The 20,056-nt window shown below is 35.8% G+C and overlaps 1 pseudogene; it reads right to left on the bottom strand.

Annotated features, from left to right (window-relative positions):
* LOC118650591 overlaps positions 1–6,868 on the bottom strand; it is a 29,371-nt pseudogene extending 22,503 nt beyond the window's left edge.
* Between the last annotated feature and the right edge of the window lie 13,188 nt (positions 6,869–20,056).

Below are 20,056 nucleotides of genomic sequence, written 5' to 3'. Positions count from 1 at the left end.
GGCAGAACTTGTGACTTACAATCAACAGAATATGGCAAAAGTGATGGGATGCCACTTCCATAGGTGTATTGTTATATAAAACTCCATATTATCAGGCTCAAGCAAGAGTCTCCCTGCTGGCTTTGAAGAAGTAAGCTGTCATGTTGAGAGAGGACCTGGGAGAGAGGAGCATCCTGGAAGAAACCGAGGGGGACAGTAGGAGCTGAGAACAGCCAGCAAGAAAGTAGGGATCTCAGTCCTACATCCACAAGGAACATAATTCTGTCAACAACCCCTTGGGCCTGCCAGAGAACCTGGACTCCAGAAAGAAAGACAGCCAAATAAACACCTTTATTGCAGACTCTTGACACCCTGAGCAAAAGATCTATGTGAGCTATGCCTCTATCACTGACCCTTTGAAACTGGGAGATGATGTCTATTGCTTTAGGGATCTCAATTTGTGGTAAATTTTCACAGCACACTGCTTGGGGAAGACCTCGACATTCTCCAAGCACTGAGAAGAGCCTGAAGGAAAAAGAGGGGCCACGTTCTAGCCTAGCCCCTGTGACTTCTAAGTCCAACTCTCCAGTTGTCTGCAGTCTTCAAGGGCCCAACCTGATTCAAGGAGGTAGTGGTTAGAGTTTATATATTGTTTTTCTCATTAAGACAAAAATGTAAAAAAAAAAAAAAAAAAAAAAGTAGAGAAGAGCTTCTGAATACTCAGAAGCAGTGTCTTGCATAGATAGCCATCCTCACATGCGGACACATAGATGCACACACTGTCCTTCCTAGAATGCTGTGCCTGCTGATGTTCACTGAGCATTCTCCAGGCATGTTCCCTCCAGCTAGACTGCGGAAGATGGTGATGCCACAGCAGCTCGGGGGCGGTGCAGCAGACCTTCAACATGAAAGATGTTCTACCAGGAGGTAGACAGGAATTCACACAGGAGTGAATTTCATTGCCACCTTCTGAACGGGTCCTCAGATCTTCTAGTTCTGGCTCCCCAATTACCAGGCCCAAATTAAGCTGTTAACAGAGAAATCCTTTCAGATTATGGCTCCCCAAAGGGATCTACGTCTGAGGTCTCTCACCATATACTCATTTAATCAACATTTAATGAGCTTCTAGTCCTTGCCAGCACTGCTGATGCAGCAGTGGCTATGAAATCCAAACACGGAGAGCTGTGAGTCCAATGGGAGATGCAGAGAGGGAAACGACTATTAAAATGCAGGATAAGAAAAGTGCAGGTGCTGCCTGAGCACAAAAGGAGAACACCTCACCATTCCCAGATGGTCTGGAAGGAAAGCCCCAGACCCCACCAGTAATGTGTCTGAACTGACATGTGAAAGATGAAAAGGGATTGACACCACAGAAGGAACAGGTACTGGCACCCAGAGGTGAGTTTGAGAAGCAGTGGGTGAAGCATGGAGTTTATAGGTTAGTCATAATAAAAAGGTTCAGCAAGCATCCAGCATGTTCTGGGTGGTTGGGCTGTGCAAAGAAGATGGAATGTATCATCTCATTTGATCCTCAAAGCAGCCTTCCAGTGAGGCAACTGAGACACAGAGAGGTTATGTGACTTGCCGAAGGTCAGACCACTGTTAAGTGCTGAAGCCAGGAATGAATGCCCAACTGACTGGCTCCAGGGCACACACGCTCAACATCTCCTTCCATGCCACACTCCATAACACAATGAATAAACTGTTAGAGCAGGCACATAGGAAAGTATGAGCTGGGAGAGGCAGCTGGAGCTTGGAGGAAGTAAGTGTGAGAAATGGCAAACTGGAAATAGACAATGGAGGTCCCTATCCATTGAACAGGAAGGACTGAGAGCCCCTCCAGAATGTGGTCTAACTGCTGGCATAGCACCTACATGCAGGGGCCTTGTAGCTTAAAGATACATGTTTTTTTGAGACACGAGGGAGGGGGTGGCTTGCTCCTTGCCAAGGGGCATTCCAGCCTAGAGGGATAAAGCCTCTAAACTCCCAAATATTGCAGCTCTCGGTTCGGTCTCAGCCAACCGAGTTGCCCACTCAGGTCCTCTCTGAGTGTATTGCTTCCTACAAATAAATCCTCATCTTCTTTTATTATTATTTTCTGTCTCGTGTTTGAATTTATTCCTAAAAGCAAGAAAAGCTCTGGGGTGCAGAGTACTGTCTCCGGCCAGAGATTACCTCTGGCCAGAGACCCCCTTGTCTACCTCTGACTTAACCACATAGTGTAACTCTGAGTCAGGCCTCTACTCTTCTCCAATAGAGCCAACAATCCAACCCAAATAGAGCCAACAATCCAACCCAAAGGTCCAGTCCACCCTACATTCTGGAGTGTCTGACCTCAGAATTTCTGTCCAATTCCTGAGTTCTTGCCAATAACTGGGGCCCAGTCAGACCAGGTTTTTACAATGAGGCTTTGCCTGCCTAGAGCTTCTGGAAGCTAGAATCTTGCCTCTGCATCCAGTCCCCATGCCTAGATCCTTCATCTCAGACCTCAGCCATCATGCTTTGCCTTCTGTTTTGGCCTTCTTCCTATCTTGGCTCCATGAGCATCCTTAGATTGTTTAGGGGTCCCTGTGCCTCTGTCTTTCTCTGGGGTCTAGAATGGCCTGACTATAGACCATTGCTGAGAGAAAATCATGGTCACATAGAGGTGGCCATACTTTTCCCAAGACAGAGTACTGTGGGACAACTTTTCCAATTACAAAACCCGTCTTTGACCTCACTGTTCTCTGAATCCATGGTGCATCTCAATCCTCCTTCCGGATCAGTTGCTACAGTTGGTGATCAAATTCTGTTGCTTTGTTTTTCAGACTATTTTGAAAAGAGGAGGGATGTAATTTCCCTCTTCACGAGACTATTTAAAGATGTCTTGCCCTTCCTGCCCACAAGAACAAACAAAGTAATCAGTGTTTTTTCATCAGCAAACGATAAATCTCTTCTTAAGAATAATTCTATAATCATTGTAGTTACCGAAATAAATAGCTCTGTGCAGACAACTTTGAAAACAAAATTTTCTACCATTACATGTATATTTTTATATATGTAGAAATCCATATATTTTATGTGTATACACATTTATTCTGCTTTCATATTTGAATATTATAGTGTAGTATGTTCTCCAATCAATGATTTTTAACCTGTACCTGATGCATATTTTTCTCTCTCTGGATTTCACTTAATTCCACCAACCCCTTAAGGTATGGGAACTCTTCTATTTAGCAACTGGCCACAGCATTGCTTCCTTAGAATAGTGTGTGGTCTTTTGAAGGATCCTAGTCCCAATGTTAGGATGTTTATTTATGTGTTTACACAGCAAGCATTGCTTATTGTCTATAAAGATGTTTATACATGACAAATTGAAACTGAATCTTTTTTATGAGAATAAATTAACTGCTGAGTAAATAATCCCCACATTTTCTACATTTTTGGATATATTGCTATCCTTTTTATTTAACCATGTTGATGTTTTCAATATAATAACCACATACTTAACATCTAGTTATTTATTATAAGTGTAGTTGGTACGAGTTATGAAGACCAATTGAAAGGATAAATAATACCTAATATTTTACACATCGATCCATCAAGTGAAGTTTTCCCATTTATGAAGGAGTCAACATTTGACAGTTCTGTCCAGCAGGTCTTTATTTCTTCTCAGTTCTGAATTGCTTGGGCATGACTTCAATTCTTAACAATCAATTTCCTGCCAGACTACTTGCAGTCTAGCATCTCAAATGCCTTACTTTAAGCCACCAGTGACCTAACCTTCAATTGAAAGTATAGTTTTCTTTGTGCCTGTACTTTGAGCCTTTCTGTTGTTTTTCATATGTTTGGCCACCAGATTCTCAATTACACTCTTCCTGGTTCAGAAACACCTATCCTGCCTCCTACAAGTTATAGATATATTCACTTAGTTACTATACCCCTTGCTGGGTCTACACCTCTTCATATTCTCCAACTATTCCTGTGTTCCAAAGGGCCCTTGTTATATTTATATCAAATGTTAACTATAGATATTGACAGTATTCTTTTGTTGTTTGGCATTTAACTTAATGTGCACAAGCTACAATGTTATTTGATATACTAATGTACTATAATTAGTAATGGTGTCATACACATATTAGTGACAAGGTGGCTGTAGAGATGAGGAAACATTTAATACATTCAATTTTTCTTTCTATAATTAAAAATGCTTTTGTTTTTCTCTGGTGAAAATACTTTTTTTTTGCCAGTTTCTGTTTGCCTATACCATTTATTTAGCTGCTATTTTTACTCTTTGTGTTTTGTTAGATGCTGGGGATTCAATGGTTGACTCAAACCAGACTCTGCCATTATTTTAATAAAGTTTAAAGGCAAGTGATGAAGATTGAAATTGAAAATTTAATCAAGCTGCAACTCTTGCAAGTATAAACTATTATTTTAAGAACCTGTAATTGGAAGATTTGGTCTGGTCAAGGAAGTCATGGGGGAGGACTTCCTTAAGGATGCACTTCTTTTACTGAGATTTGAATGATGAGTAGGAGTTAAATCTGTGAAGAATATTGAGAGAAACCTGCTACCCAGTGCAATGGCATGAGTTGAGATCAGTGGTGGGACAGAGAAGATATTATAAGAAAGATGCAAATTTGCTGGAATTCACACACCATTTTGCACCTTGCAAGCTATATTAGTTTTGTCATTGACCTATAAGGAATAGAAAGCTATTGAAGAGTTTTAGTGACAAGGGGATGAAAAGATGGGAGAGAGGAAAAGAAATGCCATGTTCAGGTTTGCTTTTCCTGCATAAACGTTTGAATGAATTTCCTCCCCTCCAAAATGCCTTTTCCTTCTGGATCTAAAGAGAGGATTTAGGTTTAGTTCTCCTCCTGAATCAAAGGCCTCACATTTTGAGTATCCTTTGCTGAGTATCCTTTAAATAGTGGAATTCCCTATAGCTTTTTCTCTAGTTGATGTTTTTCAGTGAGATTGTTTTTGCAGTCAACTATTTTCAGTTGGTTACTAAGTGTCTCAACCCCAGCATTGCATATCCAACAACTACAAAATCTATCTCCTGTCCTCTGTAATGGCATCGCAAATAGCACACCCAATGTGTACACAAACAAAGAAAAACAGGTTTTTGGTGTTTGTTTTTGCTAATTCTCACCCGAGGATACTTTTCCTTTGATTTTTAGAGAGAGTGGAAGGGAGGGGGACAGACACAGAAAGAGAAACATCAATTGGTTGCCTCCAACATGCAGCCTGCTCCTGAAGTACATGCCCTTGACTGGAATTGAACCTGTGACCCCTCAGTTCACAGGCCAATGCTCTATCCGCTGAGTCAAATTAGCTAAAGCAGAAAAGGAGTTTTTATCCTTCCTTCCTCGGGCAGTCAAGCATTCATTTAACAAACATCTGCGGAATCCTTTTCCAGGCCATGGGTATTCAAATAAAAATTAAGCAGTCTTGGACTTCAAGGGAATAAAATATTCTCTATAATTAGTTTTCATATTTCCTGTGCTTAGTATCACAATTCTGTATTCTAATAAGTTTTTGGTTACATATTTTTCCCTTTCCCTAAAATGTTTACTTTTTAAAATGATTACCTGATGGTAATCTCCACCTCTTTAATGCCTCACAGTTCCTGCCTAGTTCTTATCATCAAGATCATTTATCTTTCCTGAAGGATTCACTATCATCCCATTATGTGACATTGCTCTGAGAGTTAATACTAAAAATCAAGGCAAGCAGGAATTTGTTCTACTAGAAATAGGCAGGCAACTGTCTTTTCTCTCTTGGGATGACCTGTCCTATTGTCTCTGGTCCTTGCCATGATACCCATATTCTTGATGTAACATCAACACCCCACTTATCTCTGCATCTCCACCACCTTCCAGAGTGTCTATAGCATTGTAGATATGGGAGCTTGTAGATCAGCCTAATTAATTATGTCCTCATTGGATGCCATCTCTTTCTCCATATTGGAGACTCATTATTGTATAAATGAATGCATTTAGAATAACTGTTTTGGGGACAGTCTTCAGAAATAACTATGAAAATAATTAGTTTATGCTATTCACTAATGCTTAGTGCCTCTTTCTCTTCCCTCAATACTAATTTGTGTTTACCATAAGTCACAAGAAAGGAATAGGATGATATTTAATCTTTTCCCTTAAGATACAATTTTAATAAATATCTTTTATAGTATGCTATTCAAGTAATTTTAAAGATAGCTACAATGAATTGAGCTGTGCAATAAGAAGGGAGTTCATTCCCTTGGATCTTGCACTTGACATTAGCCCAATACCAATACTGAAACGTTGGGTCATTCAGGATCAGCCATTTCCTCTCCTTGGGTAATGTCTGGTCACGATCATCAAGAGTGAAAACTAGCTGACTCAAGGCCTCTTTCACAAACTCTGATATTCTCAATTCTGTCATGTGTTTCCCTTCTCTGTATTCTTACTAAATGAGTTATCCCATTGAATATTACTCATTACTTAAAATAAATAACAGAATGGGGAATCTAATAATGCCATTTGAAATCTAATGAAGTAGATTCTCTGGGCCTTTTGCTCCTCTGATGTGTCAGATTGCTTTAAATAGTCTTGTTTTGTTTCTTTTAGGAAGCATTCCACATTAACTCAAATCCACAATGCTGTCTCATCACAGGCTTTCCAAAGTACTTTAATTTAGAAGAACTCAATTTAACCTTCCAGCCAAGACTTATAGTTATGGTTAGGTTGTGCCTACTGTTTTTTTACAGCCAGCATCTGTTCTGATACTTTGGTGCTAATTTTTAGTCCCCCTTCATCCCCGCCTCCAGTCATAGCAAACACTTACCTGAACGCACTGTGTTTTCTCCTCCCATTTCAACTTGGTACTTAAGGGAAGCCCCGGTACCTGAAATATCCATTTCTGGTCTTGTCTTGAAATATCCTCTATTCATTTTTAAAAACTCTAGTAAATGGCAGATTATTTTGGAAAAAATGAAAAATGTTCTTTTTTTTTTTCAGGTAAGAATGAGCCCCTCAGAATTCTGCCCATGCCTGTAATACAAAACTTATCACAACACATTATGATTATTTATGTTTGACTTTGTGTTGGCCTCTAGGTCATGGGCCTTTGAGGGCAACAGTGGTGACTTGTTCATTGTGGTCATGTCATAGGTGCTCAATAATTGTGTGCCTGCACTTTAAATAATTTATGAAATGACTAAGGACATTTAGAAGTGAAGACAAAATAAGTTAGTGAAATTATAAGGTTTTTATTTTGTGTTTTACATGTACATTAACACCTCATTTTTACAAGATTATAAACTGTGGGTTAGAAGGTGTTGTTTTGTGGGTTTTTTTGTACTTTTCTTTTGCATCTCTCTTGATGTAAGATTGAGGATATGTTAGGCGCTTCACTGAAATAAAACAAAACAGATTTTAAAAATCAAAACACTCTTATTTTGCCTTTCAGAGTATGTTAGGGATACAGAACAGGATGAGATAGAAAAGGACTCTGGCCTAATTCTATCACCATTTCATCACCCATGAGAGACAATGAGTTATTGTTGGAAAGCAGGAGTGTTGATATCCGCAAAACCTTTTATAACTACACATTTCAAGCTCTCATCAACTGATAAAAAACAATGGTACCCTAATAAAACCCTAATATGCAAATTGACCAAACAGCAGAACAATCAGTAGCTATGACATTCACTGACCACCAGGGGGCAGAAACTCAATGCAGGAGCTGCTCCCTGGTGGTCAGTGCATTCCAACAGGGGGAGTGCTGCTCAGTCAGAAGCCGGGCTCATGACTGGTGAGTGCAGAGGCATGGCAGGAGCCTCTCCCGCCTCTGCTGCAGGCAGGTGGTAAGGAGCGAGGGGTCCCAGGCTGTAAGAGCCCTGGACTGTGAGAGGAATATCTGACTTCCGGCTTAGGTGAACATCCCCGGAGAAGTCCTGGACTGCGAAAAGGCATAGGCTGGGCTGAGGGACTGTCGCCCCCCCGCCCCCCCCGCCCCCCCATCTCCCCAGTGCACGAATGTCTTTGCACTGGGCCTCTAGTAAAAGATAAAGGCAAATAGTATAAAATAGAAAAAAACATAAATCAGAAAACTATAGGATTTTCCATTTATATTATTGACATGTATATGATTTAAAAGCTGGGAAATGCTCCTAAAAGTTATTAAATCCATTTTTTACTTAATCTATTTTTCATATTTAAAATGTGAAATCTAAGACATATCAGAAATTTTATATGCAGTAACTGATAGGTCTATGTCTAGTACTAAAAACTCCAGAAATCAGTAGCAAGCTTTAAAGAGTAATTAATATGATTATTGCCCAACAGTTTTGTGTTTGCTGTATAGCAGAGGTTTTGTGTTTGCAAATACTGATTTTTTAATGAAACACCTAAATTAATTAAAACATGCACACAATACTAAATAAGTCAGTATGGTGAAAACGTTAAAAGGAGGCAGCACCGGTTAAGCACATAGTATATGTCAGACACTGTTCTCAGTGCTGATAAGATGAGCTCACAGAATTTTCGCAACAACCCTATGAGGTAGGTACCACTTTCCTTTCCCCAAGTTTTTATAAGAATGAATAAGATTGGAATGAGGTGTGGCAAGAAATAATACTCAGGTAGTCTGTTCCTAGAAACAATATTTTTACCACAGTTCATGCCGAGAAACAAACAAAAAACATCTTTGAGAGCATCTGCTATTTATTGCTCTACTGAACAGGACTGTTTGTTTGTCCAATCGTCATCTGGATGTACTTAAATTAAAATTGAGAAAAGTTGCTGGGACTTAACTTTGCACTATACCTATCAATCTAACAGATTTTATCATGCTCTGCCCCACATTATAAATTTCATCCAGCTCAATATCTCATCGGACTGACTGCAGTACCAATATGTACACTCTGTTTTAGTAAAAATACATTTTTCACATTGATTCAAATACTATGGTTCACCCTGAGAGTTTTATAGTGTGAGATGGCAAAATGGTAGAGTCACTTCAGAATGAAAACTGTGACCATGACTGTCTTTATGCTATGCTCACTTCCTTGCACTTAAAATCAGAATTGCAGAACAACCAATTCTCTGCTTTGAGCAGATTTTGTACTTGAAAATCACATGTGATGTCAGTTTATATTTTATTCATCACAAATATTACCAAAATTAATTCTGGAATACTGGTAGGTAAAAGTAGCTAAATTTAAGGCCTACTGTCTTGTAAAACTTTTTTTGCAAAACAACCATGGCTTTATATCCCTTGAATTTAGCTAATTCAGACCTTTTATTATTGTATTCTAATTCCAGTCCTTAATTCTGCACATTTCAAATGCATATTAGTAAAAGGTATAAATTCAGGGACATATTATTATTTTTCAATATCAGGGATATAATTTTATATACTATTGTAAGAGTAAATTTGTGCTAAATTAACTATGTGCAGGCACCTTTGAATTGTTTTATAATTTATATGTAGGTCACTAGATTGATTCGTTAGTAGCTAATTAAATGATACCATCTAAAATGGTTTATCTTCAACTGATAGGTTCTATGTACAGATTGATTTTTCTCTGAGGAGGTTAGATTGCAGGCTCTTTTTAAAAAATCACTGGGCATCTGTAAATAAATTCAATAGGTAGTAAATATCATTTTCAGTTCAACTCTCCTAGCACAACTATTAATATATGCCAAACTACTGAAAAAAAAAAAGAGTGTTAAACTTTAGATTATTTCTTGTTTGCTTCTTTCAAATACAAACTACTATCATTTGAAAGACATTCTTAATCTTTTAAAAAGGAAATATAAAATTCATTTATTTCTTAGTCTCCCATTTATACTACCCAAACCCCATCTAAAGCCAAACAACTGTAAATTGCCTTATGACCATCAATGACTTTTTTATAAAGTAGGAGAAATTATATGCCAAGATTTCTTGAATGTATCCTACACATACAAAATCACTTTGTCCAAAATTTTTTTTTGGAATACATTGTAATGTAAGCATTTTATTTTTGTTATGTTGCAGTGATTACATTCAGAACCAAATATGAGTTATAATTAATTGATAGATATTTTTTCACAATACTTAAGTGTAAAGTACTTACAAATCTATTTTAAGTTAGAACATACATAAACTTGGTACATAGAAACACAAGAAATACAAGTAAGTCCATTTCTCAACCTGTTTCCCATTTCATAGCAAGTTTATTGTTTTATTAATCTACACCTTGAAATACATTCTATATTTTTCATAATTTAAAGATAAGAGTGTGACAGATAGAAAAAAACAAAACAAAACAAGGATCTTTCATATTGTTCAGTTACAAATAAATCCAAGAACCAAGGTGAGTGCTTGGCACAGAGTAGATAATAAAAAATAATAATAATAATAACTAGTTAAATAGCCACATATAGGAAGGAAGATGGGGGGAAGAAAAGAGAAGAGAGATTGATCGATTGATTGATTGATAGATTCATTGGGGGCACTGAAATTTGAAAGCCTATTTCTAAATTCTGACTTCTTCATTTATTGATTTACTGATCGGGCCATCATTGGCAATAAGTTAATAACTATGAGTCTTTGCTTCATTAGCTGCACAATATCAATTACTTTATCACAGACCAGTTATTAAGAATAAGGGATATTATGTCTGTGAACACCTTTTAAATTTTAATGTAAATATGAATATTATGTTTATGCACATAAGATATGCATCTAAATAAATATTCATGCATTCACATAAAATTGCTAAGATGACATCATAGCTACTATATTCTTGACTTAACTAAAAAGTTGGCCACGGAAGTCCAGAATTTCACACTGTTAAGACAAGCACAGAATTAATGACACATCCAAATACTTCAACAGAGAAAGTACAAAATTACAAAACTAAATGGTACCATGAATTTAATAATTAAAAGAAGTTAATGAAGGCACTTACCTAAACAAAGTGCTAGGAGAAAATTAAGGCATACAAGAGGAAAAAAATGTTATTTTGGAATAAGTGATGATATAATTTGAGGAACAATTTTTAAAATAAAATAATATATTAATATATTAATATGATATATTACCTTCAGCCTCTGGAAAATGAAAAGAACTTGAGAAGGGTTAATATATATCTTTTTATCACTGTGCACTTTTCCCACCTCTTCTTAAGACCTATATAAAACCTGTCACTTAGTAACATTTAGCTTGGCGTACCACATACAGAGAACTCGGTAATACAGAGAAAAATGCAAAAGAAGAAAATGATAATCACATATCTCAGACAAAGGACTATGTGAGGCAAGAAACACAGAAATGCATTGTAGCACCAGGAATCTTTTGCCTATGGCTTCCTGCACTACAAATTCTTCCCAGGGAGTGTGCAGCATGAGAAATTGTTATGATCCTATTGATGTGCTCTCTTCAAAAATATGAAATAAAAAGTGAAAACTTTGTGTCAATGAAGTCCCCCATCCAGGTAGATCATATCATGCCAATCCTGTTGTACAAAGTTTTTCAAAGGAAAACAAGGAGATAAGCAATTCTGCCACTGCAATCACTCTCAAAGCAGTGCAGTTTTATGATTAGAGACTCTAATACTGAGAGAAGCATTCACACACTGCAGAAAATGCAACTTTCAATGTCTGGACTGCTCATTGCCTGAGTAAGATTTTCTTCATTGCTGACAGGATGATCTAAATAGGTTTTTACAGAATTAATTGTTTGAAAACAAATGCTTTCCCTTGGTCAAGATTGATCACCTGTGAAAATGACAGAGTCAATACCTTTGGATAATTCACCTCCACTTTAAAGTACTTAAGGAAAACAAAAATCATTTCAAAGCAGTGACTCATGCTTTCAAGTTCACATTATCAAACTTTTGAATTCTCATTTTTAGATTTTGAAATTCACAGACTAACCAACATAAATCTCCCTGTAAAAAATTAACTCCAGATACACATTTGTAAGCTTTGGAGATTTGGCGGATTGTGTGCTGTCTTGCCTGAGACAACAAAGCTCAATTCTTTAGATTCCATTAATACATACCTGACACTTTCTATAAACTCAGTTTTGTTCAGATCTGAATTGACTGAGGAGACAAATCCAACAGCAGTAATGCCAAGCGCTGCCAACAGGACTGGGCTAGTAGGAGGTGGAGAAGTGTGGCACAGCTGAGAAATGCCTGGTGTCTTTAAGTACAACTTCAGCACCTCCAAACCCTGATTTCTAATTATCTAAATTACTGGTTTGCGCAGGCAGCGATATTTGATGGTAAAGCAGAGTAAAAATAAATCTGAGAAGCATGAGCATATTGTAGCCTGACAGACGAGTCATCATTATTCAAAAGTTTTATTGCCCTGTAAAAGGTGGAGATGCTAGTAAGAGAACATGTATATTCAATAACAGCTACCTACAATGTTCTGTGTCTTCATTTATAAACAATTGCATTCAACTTTAAGATAACAACTGTCTGCTAATTTATTGTAATAATAAACAATAGTGGAGGAGTTAAAAGTGTTTTTGAATTCTTCATTTGGGAGCATGTAAACCTCCTGCCAAGTAAAAGCTTTTATTGTATTTGATTTTTCAGAATCCCTGTCAGGTTCAGTCACCTACAGTCATAGCAATTCAACAACTGTAAATATATTTGTTTTACTACAATGCTGTAAGAATCCTCAGATGTAGTTATTATTTTTATAAATGATTAAATAATTGAAAGCTCTCTTTTCAGGGTTTACATAATCTGCAGATACATAAAACACAGTATTTTGTTAAGTATTTAAAAGCATTCAGTGCAATACATAATTCTAACATCTCTTAATTCCAGGGGGAAAAACACCCACACTGTTCCTTAAACCCATTTGCTAATATCATTTTAAAATAAGAAATATAAATACGAAGTACTACAACTTTATTTCAGAAGCTAAAGCCTTTGCTCACTTGGTAAGTTTTGTTTTCCTGTATAGATACAACTTTGGAAAACTGTCCCAAAGAGCTATCACTTAACAATTACAAAGTTTGACTCATTTGAAATTTATTGATTCTACTTGGTTGACCATTTCTACCGCTTGCCTTTGCTACTAATAGCAAAGCACAAAGAAATTAATCAGATGGCATACACAACCATATGTACTTTTGAAAACACCTTCCAAAAGCAATCCTGTAATAGCAGTTACTTTCCCTTCTCTAAAGAAAAGCTATTTTGCCTGCCATTCATTTCCTCCTGCAAATTAGTTTGCCAGGCACACGTTAGCATGCTCTTCCTCATTTCATTTTGCTAAATCCCTACTTCCTCTCACCAATGCTAAACATTTCTCTGATTCACATCTGAGTGGATAGTAATCTTGTTTGCCCCTGACAGCAGTTTCTCATCCTGTTTCCCCTGTTACATGCATCTACCTTTATTTTGAAAGAGAAGGTAAAACAGAAGAGGCTCTTACCAGAGACAGGGAAAACAATTCATTCAGCTAAATCCAACAGTGCTCTGTGCAGCTGGCAGCATGAGTGATCCTTGGGCCTCACACAAAAGCGAGATAATTGGCTCTCAGTGAAGAGATGTAAACATCCATCATAATGGCACTGGGGCTGAAACTGAACGCTACCTCAGCTGTTCTGTGTACTCCGGCTGGAGGATGATGTCACAAACATCAACTGGGTGTACTCTCATTGGCTTCTGTTACCTGGAATCACATCTTAACCCTAAACTGGCAGCTGCAAATTGAAATGCTCATCTCTGACTATAATTTTTGGCTGGAAAGAGAGTGAAAGTGATGTTGAGCTCCTGGAGGAAAGCAAACTGAAAATACTGCTCCCAAATATGCTAAGAAAATTTTACATAATTAATTAATTAGGATCTGTGGGAATTGTATTTCCCAAATATGCTTATGAATTACCAGTATTTATAAGAGGTATTCCACAGAATGACTAGTAAAGATTAATGTAATTACAACATCCAGAACGTTACATTTCTAATTACTTTTCATTGATTTTACAGAACCACCCCATGAGATTAGGAAAGTCAAGTTGAGAAAAATTACCCTATACACAGTTGTACAGTGGTGTTTCAATCACTTTGGTCAGAGCAGCCAGCTGTATTTTTAAATCTTCTAATACAAATTTTAAAAAAAAAATAGATTTGCATTTTACTCTCTGAATGTTAAATAGTATGGCTGAAGTTTTGTTGTCATAAAGCTTAAACTATGAAATATTAAAAGCATAAAAATTACTAAAATAATAATGTTAAACAGTGGTTTTTACAAAGAGTAATTTATAAGTCACTGGAACTATAGACAAACCCAGTTCAGTAATTGAAGAGTACTATGTAGTGTAGTTATGTTTTCTTTAAGCACAAATGGGAAATAATTATTCATCCCTTACCCTCTATTCTGACAAAAGCCCAAGACTTGCGCTCAGGATTAAATCCAGTGGGAGAGGAGGATAATGGACTAAGCTGGTTGCAGCAGCTTGCTGCCAGAGGGACAAAACTGCTATCACCTTGAAATATATCCAAGTTTTCCCCACCAAAAGGAGCTGTCAGCTGCATAACTGTGAAATGCAAAAATTAGCAGAGCTATTCAATGACCAGCCTCTTCTAAATCAGCCCAGTCTATCCCAGGGCAAGCCCTTCCAAAGCTGTGTAGCTCAGCGTGCAAACAGTATAACCACCTGGAGAGAGAGGGGGAGAAATTCGCTTCATCTATCCCCACCTTTAGGGAAAGGAGGTCACCAACAGTGCCCTGTGTATCCCACTGAATAATGGATTCAGGGCAAATAGTTGTTATAATGCCTCCACATTTCCAATGACAGAAAATTATTATTATTGCACTGCTCAATTAGAGTTCTAAACATTGAAAATATATGAAAATATACTTTCGTAGACCATATGTTCAAATTTCCTTTCAAGTTTTGACTTTCATAAACAGGGATTTGATTATTTGATTACTCTTAGTAGCAAGATTTCTAGATTTGAGTTCAAAACATCCAGTTTCTAATTCTCACTGTATCACCTATTAACTTTGGAAAATTAATAACTTTCATATATAGAAAGAGAATGAGAATGCTACCTATAGGGAAAATAAAGTTTATACATAGATTAAATGAGATGAGGCAATGTATCACGTATGCAAAATAAAAAGTATTATGTAAATATAAGATGGTTAATATTATTGTTATGCAAAAGATCAAATGAGTTCATTTTTAAAGTATTTGGATAATCTAAAAGGAAGAGTCAACCCAGTGCCTTCAAAATAATGAAGGAAAAAGTAGTATCCTAACCTCTTCAAATTTCAACACAAAATGATGCTGCAAATTAACTTATAAAACTGACAGATTTAGTGTTCTTTTTTTTTCAAGTTGTTGCCCCTCCCAGTATTATTTGTGACTTAATCATATTAGTCAAGTGCAAGAATCTAGACTCAAAAGGACTATTTGTCAAAATGTACTTTGGGCCAATGTAAAAGACACTGTTCATTTATTTCTGTCTAAAAACATGGGGATTTAGATGAAATGTGTATTAAAAAAGATTCATTGCCATGCAAAATGACATAAAATTGAATTACAGATCAGAAAAGATTAATTTGGACAATGAGAATGTCAACTGTATGCCTGGTAGACAAATGATAAAGCTAAGATATTGTAATTACTAAAAAGATAAGTCATGAGAAAATAATTATTTATAAAGTAAAATATGCTCCTTCATGTCATACATTATATAAAAATTTAATGGTATAAATATTTAATGGCAGAGACAGATAACTAGAAAAATTAGATTATATCTGTTGCACATAGAATGTATAATAATGTATACTATATCATTGAGTTAATTGTTATTATTGATTTTAGAGAGAGAAAGAGTAAGGGAGATGAAGGGGAGAGAGAGAGAAGAGAGAGAGAGAGAGAGAGAGAGAGAGAGAGAGAGAGAGAGAGAACAAGTTGTTGTCTCATTACTTTTGCATTCTTAGTTGATTTTCAGTTGGGGATCAAATCCAAAATTTGGTGCATAGGGAAGACACTCTAACCAACTGAACTACCACGGCCATGGCCCCATTCAGTTAATTTTTAATATAAACAGATTTTAACCTTTCTTGTTTTGTATTTGGCTGGTACCCTGTCACACAGACACAACACATGATGAAAGTTGGAAAATATGAATACTCCTAGTGCTCTGCAGGCAGAGGATAGCAAATATCCACATCTTTACATGATTCATTAGTAAGTGAATACCTTGATAAAGGATCCCAGTTTTATGTTATTAATACTATATAAATAAGACTTTTTAAGAATATAGATTTTAATGCTTAAATAGTATACAAGTCAAGTCTAATCGAGGCAGCAGTAAAATTTTAAAGGAGTTCACTTACAAAATATGAAAACAAATGTTTGAATTGAGTACAAAATAGGCAAGTTGATAGAATATGATTTAATTCTTGAAAAATGAATAGGAGAGAAAGGAAATATAGTAGAAAAATGTTTAAATAATATAATAATAAATGAATCTTTACCCTATACATTGTCAATTTTCAATTTTATTATTATATATTAAAATAATTTATATATATTGTATTTACAGAATTTATGTTTTAGTTTTAAATAATTATACTTATACACTCAAGAAAGTGTCTGATAAATATAGCATATAATATACAAAGGAACCAATGTGATCACTCTATTACTTTCTACATACCAACAGAAAAGTTGTATTTCCTTATATGGACAGTAATCATCTGAAATCAATGATAAGTGAAAGTCATAAAGTTTTTAGTAATCCTTTAGTAGTTTTTCTTTAGGAAGAGCAGATACACTAAAGGTCAGGAACTTTTAGTTCTTTATTTGCAGTGTGTCTTTTTAGGAAGTCTAATGATTCTTGAACATCAGTCTGCATGTGCATGGGGTTAAAGCCAAAAATAAGACAGTGAATATGTAATGTGTTAATATTACATTGACGGTGAGATGAAAATTCTCACTACTATCATAAAATTGCAATAGTAAAAAATCCAACCTGATTATATAATGTAAAGCAAAAATCCTAAGTTTAGAAATGTTAAAACATTAAAGGACTGAAAAAAAGTGAAAGAATGGGGTCAGTTTGTAATATACTATTTATTATATCCATGTGGAAAGTAAGATACATTTTTTCAAAATTTCTAAAATATCTCTAATCTCATTAAAAGGGAAAATTACAAACACCATTTTTTATAATTATTTTGTCTCATTATTTTTTACATTCCTCCAACTAAAATGGCCAGCAAACACTTGTGAGTTCCAGAAAACAGACAAATATTTTAACAGTCACATACAAGCTTAAAATAAGAGAGAGAGAAGAAGAAAAAAAAAACTACAGGAATTAATCTAGGCTTTATTCTGAGAAAATTTTATTAGTGTAAGTATTCCAATATGAAGAACATGGATTCTATAAAAATATTTTTGAGAAATCAAGGAAAAGATATTTTGTAGTTCAATCCAAGTACACATCAATTTTACTGCACTTATATACTATATCTTTTCCAGTAGTTGAAATCATTGTAGTATTTGTCTGATAATTATTTCTTTTTAAAAGTTATTTATTGTTTAAAGTATTATTACATATGTTTCCTTTTCCCCCCGTGACCTCCCCCCAGACTTTCCCATCACCCAGAATATGCCCTCACCTCCCTACTGTGTCCATGGATTATGCTTATATGCGTACATACAAGTCCTTTGGTTGATCTCCTATTCCCTGTCTTTCCTCTGCCTTCCCTCTGATGTTGGACTGTCTGTTCCATGCTTCTATGTCTCTGGATCTATTTTTGTTCATCAGTTTATGTTGTTCTTTATAGTCCACAAATGAGTGAGATCATGTGATATTTATCCAACTGGCTTATTTCGCTGAGCATAATGTTCTCCATGTCAATCCATCCTTCCTTTTTACAGCAGCATAGTATTCCTTTGTGTAGATGTACCACTGTTTTTAATCCACTAATCTGCTGATGGGCACTTAGGCTGTTTCAAAATCTTAACTATGGAGAATTGTGCTGCTATGAACATAGTGGTGCATATATCTTTTCTTATTGGTGTTTCTAATTTCTTGTGATATATCCATAGAAGTGAGGTCAAATGGAAGTTTCATTTTTAATTTTTGAGGAAACGCCATACTTTGTTCCACAGTGGCTGCACCAGTCTGCATTCCCACCTGCAGTGCCAGAGGGTTTCTTTTTCTCCACATCCTCGCCAGCGCTTTTCGTTTGTCGATTGTTGATGATAGCCATTCTGACAGGTGTGAGAGGGTACCTCATTATTGTTTTGATTTGCATCTCTCAGATGATTAGTGACTTTGAACATGTTTTCATGTCTCTTGGCCTTCTGTATGTCCTCTTAAAAAGTGTCTATTTAGGTTCTTTGATTGGATTGTTTAGCTTCCTTATGTTAAGTTGTTTGAGTTCCCTATAAATTTTGAAGATTAGGCCCTAATCCAGTGATGGCAAACCTTTTGAGCTCAGTGTGTCAGCATTTTGAAAAACCCTAACTTAACTCTGGTGCCGTGTCACATATATAAATTTTTTGATATTTGCAACTATAATAAAACAAAGACTTATATTTTTTATATTTATTTTATATATTTAAATGCCATTTAACAAAGAAAAATCAACCAAAAAAATGAGTTCATGTGTCACCTCTGACACGCGTGTCACAGGTTCGCCGTCACTGCCCTAGTCAGATATAACATTGGCAAATATGTCCTCCTATCTAGTGGGCTTTCTTGTTGTTTTGTTGATGGCTTCTTTTGCTGTGCAGAAGCTTTTTTTATATATATATATAGTGCCATTTGTTTATTTTCTCCTTAGTTTCCATTATCCTTGGAGCTGTCTCAGTAAGTATATTGCTACGACATATATCTGATATTTTGCTGCCTATGTATTCTTCTTAAGATTTTTATGTTTCCCATCTTATGTTTAAGTCCTTTATCAATTTGAGTTTGTGTATGGTATAAATTGGTGGTCTAGTTTAATTTTTTACATGTATCTGTCCAATTTTCCCAACACCATTTATTGAAGAGACTGTGTTGACTCTATTGCATGCCTTTGCCTGCTTTGTCAAATATTAACTGAGTATAATGGCTTGGGTCGATTTCTAGGTTCTGTTTTGTTTCCTCGGTCTATATGTCTGTTCTTGTGCCATCAGGCAGTTTTGAGAACCATGGCTTTGTAATGTAGCTTGATATCTGGTATTGTGATCACTCCAACTTTGTCCTTCTTTCTCAGGATTGCTGAGGCAATTTGGGGTCTTTCTTCATTCCATATGAATTTTTGGAGAGCTTATTCTTGGTCTGTGAAATACTCTGTTGTATTTTAATGGGGATTGCATTTAATCTCTAGATTGTTTTGGGTAGTACAGTTATTTTAATGATATTGATTCTATCAATCCATGAACAAGGTATATTCTACCATTTATTTATGTCTTCCTCTATTTTTTTTCAATGTCCTTTAGTTTTCTGAGTACAAGTATTTTACCTCTTTAGTTAAGTTTATTCCTAGGTATCTTAATTTTTTTTTGTTGCAATGGTAAATGGGATTATTTTTTTAGTTTCTCTTTCTGTGAGTTCTTTATTGGTGTATACAAAGGACATTGATTTCTGGGTGTTAGTTTTGTTTCCTGCTACATTGCCAAATTCATTTATTAAGTCTAGTAATTTTTGGATGGAGTCTTTAGTGTTTTCTATGTACAATATCATGTCATCTGTGAATAATGATAGTTTTACTTCTTCTTTTCCAATTTGGATGCCTTTAATTTCTTTTTCTTATCTTATTGCTATGGCTAGCACTTCCATTACTATGATGAACAGTAGTGGTGAGAGTAGGTTTTCCTGTCTTGTTCCTGTTCTTAGGAGAAATGGTTTTAGTTTTTGCCCTTTGAGTATGATGTTGGCTGTAGGTTTGTCGTATAAGACCTTTAGTATGTTGAGATATGCTCCCTCTATTCCCACTTTGCTAAGAGTTTTTTTATCAAGAAAGTGTGTTGGATTTTGTCAAAACTTTTTCTGCATCAATTGATATGATTATTTTATTTTTGTCGCTCAATTTATGTGATGTATCACATTTATTGATTTGCAGATATTGTACCAGCT

The sequence above is a fragment of the Myotis myotis genome, unplaced genomic scaffold, assembly GCF_014108235.1.
Source record: "Myotis myotis isolate mMyoMyo1 unplaced genomic scaffold, mMyoMyo1.p scaffold_m19_p_3, whole genome shotgun sequence".
Classification (NCBI taxonomy): domain Eukaryota; kingdom Metazoa; phylum Chordata; class Mammalia; order Chiroptera; family Vespertilionidae; genus Myotis; species Myotis myotis.
This window is presented reverse-complemented; position numbering and strand designations above follow the sequence as displayed.